The following is a 3,986-nucleotide window of genomic DNA, read 5'->3' as shown; positions in this document are numbered from 1 at the left end:
ATGTATCAATGAATAGATACAGTCAACGGTATTAAGACAGCCCTGCCTACACGCGAATTAGCTTCCGAGGTCGAGCAGTCTCAATTTCACTACAGGATTTGCGAATGAATGCTGGGCTGGGCCACCTCAAATGGCATGAGCCGCATGCGGGGAGACCCGCACGTACAGTTTTCAGGGGGATTCGGCCGGCCAGCGCCCACCCGACTAGAGGGTCTGAGAAATTAATCAGGTACAAAACTTATCTTCAAGCTTTACCTTATTTTGATCGTTTAGAGGGCGATCGCAGAGTCACTGAATGAAGTCCTCCCTCCCTTTCTTTCGGAGGTGCTGACCCGCTGCGAGGCAGATATGACTAAGTGACATATTGAATATGGCGACGACTACAGCATGTCGTAGAAGGAGATAAGAGGTGGAGCCAACGACCCACTAAGACTCACGTATCTACAACTACATTCCCGAGCGGCAGTTAAACGGAGGCGTGAATGCAAGATGCCAGTGTAATGATCGACCGGACAGAGGCTAGGGCAGCTTTCTTCCCACCGCGTCCTTCCTTGTGTGTCGGAGATACAAAGCGAGTGCACCGGAAAAGAAGGGGAACTGAATCAATCTATTCCATGGCGAAGCATCCGAAGCATAACTGCACACTCACACGATCTTTGCCGAGAGATAGGAGCATTCGGTGGAACCGGTGAACTACACTTGCTTCTATAGATGTGTGGGACAGAGGGCTCGTGGTACCTGCTGCCCGCCCTTCCTCCGCTTTGATAACCGTGTGAACGGAGAGTGGGCAGAGCAAAAGGGAAGGAGGTCCTCATACGGAGTCGCACACTTGAGCAGTGCGGGAGACTGGAGAATGGGTCGAGTAAACTCTCTTAGGGCCGATTAAATCACAGACGAGGAACTTTTCTTTCTTTTTTTCTTTTTGATTTGAAGGGTATGTTCTCAAAATAGAAAGGCAGAGGTAAATACTTCGAAGAGGCGGCTCGGTAGGGATGGAATGGTCAATAGTCAAGTCAAGGATGACTTCTTTGTTGGCGAAACGATGGGGGAGAGAAAGCACGCCAGTGATTCTCTGAGCCGGTCTTCATTTCCAACGCCTCGGGGAACAGGTCGAGATAGGTGACATCACCTTTTTATCCTCTTCCTTACCGGGAAGGCGCAGTTCTCTTCTTCTTCTGGGCTTCACCTCCTGCCCGGCCCGGAAATAGAACCCAGCCCCCTTTCTGATCCATTCATTTCTGCAAGCAGGCGGGATCCAGAGCTAAGCCCCCCTCCTATTCGAAGCCGGGTGTGGCCTCGCCCTTTTGTTCTTCCTTCGGTTTGGCTCCACGAAGGCGCTGCCTAGACTAGGAGCCCCACTCATATTCAAAAGGCACCCAGCTTTCAAGACGATGATAATAATTAGTCAACTTTTTCCAATATCATGGAATAGCATGGCCCGGGGCTAAGGTAACTCCAGTGGGAGAGCCGTGTTATGGGTAACCTTATTGCACGGTTCAGAGAGCACTTGTGTATATGATGCAAGTGAATGTGTACGAAAAAGCTGTCGTAAAGTTTCGTTGTTCGTTTCGTCGTTGACCCTATCTATGTTTCTACGGTGGCCCAAGAACACGCTCATTCTTCAGCCGTAGAGAGACTTTTGAATTGTGAGGTACCATTACGAGCTCAATATATAAGAGTGTTATTCTATGAAATAACTCGAATTTCAAATCATTCACTTGCTTCAACTACTCATGCTATGGATGTGGCAGCATCAACTCCGTTCCTTTGGGCTTTTGAGGAGCGGGAGAAATTGTTGGAATTCTATGAAAGAGTCCCGGGAGCCAGGATGCATGCCAATTTCATACGACCTGGTGGAGTGGCACAAGATATACCTCTTGGCTTATGTCGAGATATTGATTCCTCCACACAACAATTTGCTTCTCGTATCAATGAATTAGAAGAGATGTAAACCGGCAACCATATCTGGAAACAACGATTAGTGGATATTGGTACTGTCACTGCACAACAAGCAAAGGATTGGGGATTCAGTGGTGTAATGTTAAGAGGTCGTGTGACATGAAGACATTGATAGCATTTTGGGGGAAGTTCCCATCAGGCAACAACGGTTCTGCCTGACCCTACAAAAGCATGCATATGTTGTCAGTGAAGATTTTGTGTGAAGCCTTGGAGACGACGTACCCGGGGCTAGGGTGAGCTGAGGGGGACAGCGTAAGTGAGCGAATGTGTGTAAGCCCAGTCAAAGATTCCTATTCTAGGCGGGGCGGGCCATCAACCTTCAAATGGTGTTGGTCCTACGGACCGTGAACGGATTCGCCTCTGGCCTCTGGGCACGTCGGAACCGCATGAGTTCACCGGGGTGGAGCACGGTCCGCCAAAATCGGCATAGGTTAGGTGCTATTGATGGAACATGGTAAGCCCATCTTTCTCCATATGAAAGTGCTGCAGGCACATAGAGATGTGGGTAGAGGAAGTCTCAAAAAGCGAAGGCCGAGCTGTAGGTCACGTGACCTGCACCGAAAAGGTGGCTGACTGGGCTTTCTCCTGGATCAAAGCGGATCAGCTCGCCAAATTCGTCAATCGAATCGGGCGCCCCGGAACTTCGAATGAAAGTGGTCTTTCTACAACCCTATTTATATGATTTTTAGGGCCCCTTTCCCCCTATCCCTCCCTTATGTTTAGGAGCGGGATCTGCCCAAGAACGACCTGTGGTGGTACGGAAGGCACGGACTCCGCAAGCGTCCCGCACCCTCTGAGAAAGAAACTCCTCAACCATCACAAGATAAAGAAGTATGACGCTCTGTGTCTGACTCTATTGGTCATAGTTCCTTGCTATTGCAGCCGGTGCTCGTTTGCACGCGTGTGAACCACCAGATCATAAGGAAAGATGCCTCTCGGGGCATCTGAGAATGATTCGAGCCGTATGAAGGGAAACTCCCACGTACAGTTTGTTTTGGGGGGGGAGGAGCCCGACAGGGTCCCCCCACTGACTTGGCCTGGGCCTAAGTGAAAGTGCAAAAGTGAAGTGGTGGGCCTACCCATCCCAACCTGGGGTATGCTGGGATTCGCGAAGAGCAGCACCTTACGATGTTCATGACCAATCGGATCTTGACGTACCAGTAGGTACCAGAGGAGATCGCTATGATCGTTACTGTATCCGTATTGAAGAGATGCGACAAAGTGTTCGGATCATTGTGCAATGTCCTAATCAAATGCCTAGTGGCATGATCAAAGCCGATGATCGTAAGCTATGTCCTCCATCACGATCTTGAATGAAACTATCCATGGAATCGTGCGCCGTGTGAAACGTAGATCATCGCCGTTCTTAACCGAGACTCGGGTTAAGCTCCGTCTCGGAACCGCCGTGGGGTTAGGAGTAAAGCATCCCGAGGTTGGCGCATCTCGTTGGGCATGGAGAAGCATTGGGAACCCCAATATCTTTCTTCGGAGCAGTTTCTTTTCCCGTCCCCTTGCCCCGGCATAGCGCTTCGCTTCCGGTTCTTCGGAGGAATCAACTGACTTCTCCCTTCTTCATTGATCCGGGGGAAAGGGAGCCATCTACCAGTTGGGAAGCTAGACATCAAGGTTGTGGCTTGATGAGGATATCTAAGCTGACACGCCGGAGTTGGCTGCTGGCACAACAGGGTGGTGCCTTACCGCACCGCAGGCGCACGCGCGGTAGCGTTCGTGGTGGTGCTTCAGGATTCCAATGTACTGCGTCCAGGATCAGAACGAGCTTGCCGGCGGACCACTGCCGTCCCATTCTTTAGTGAGCTGGAGCGCTGCCATCTTATCCACGGAAAACACGTCAAGCTATCGCTTCGTGTCGAAGCACTAAAGAAAAGGACCGGGAAACGCGGCGGCATAGGAACCACGCGAACCCAGGAGGGAGAAAGATGATGTACGGGATACGGGATCCTCGTAGTAAGCTGGACCAAAATCCAGCCGAGAGAGGGCAGCCTTTAGAAGCAACAGGTTGGGAAACC

The 3,986-nt window shown here is 50.7% G+C and overlaps 1 pseudogene; it reads right to left on the bottom strand.

The window, feature by feature from the left end:
- Positions 1–256: 256 nt before the first annotated feature.
- LOC123169315 (uncharacterized) lies at positions 257–1,658 on the bottom strand (annotated as a pseudogene).
- Between the last annotated feature and the right edge of the window lie 2,328 nt (positions 1,659–3,986).

The sequence above is a fragment of the Triticum aestivum genome, chromosome 7D (assembly GCF_018294505.1).
Source record: "Triticum aestivum cultivar Chinese Spring chromosome 7D, IWGSC CS RefSeq v2.1, whole genome shotgun sequence".
Lineage (NCBI taxonomy): Eukaryota > Viridiplantae > Streptophyta > Magnoliopsida > Poales > Poaceae > Triticum > Triticum aestivum.
The sequence above is the reverse complement of the archived record's forward strand: the minus strand, read 5'-3'. Positions and strand labels throughout refer to the sequence as shown.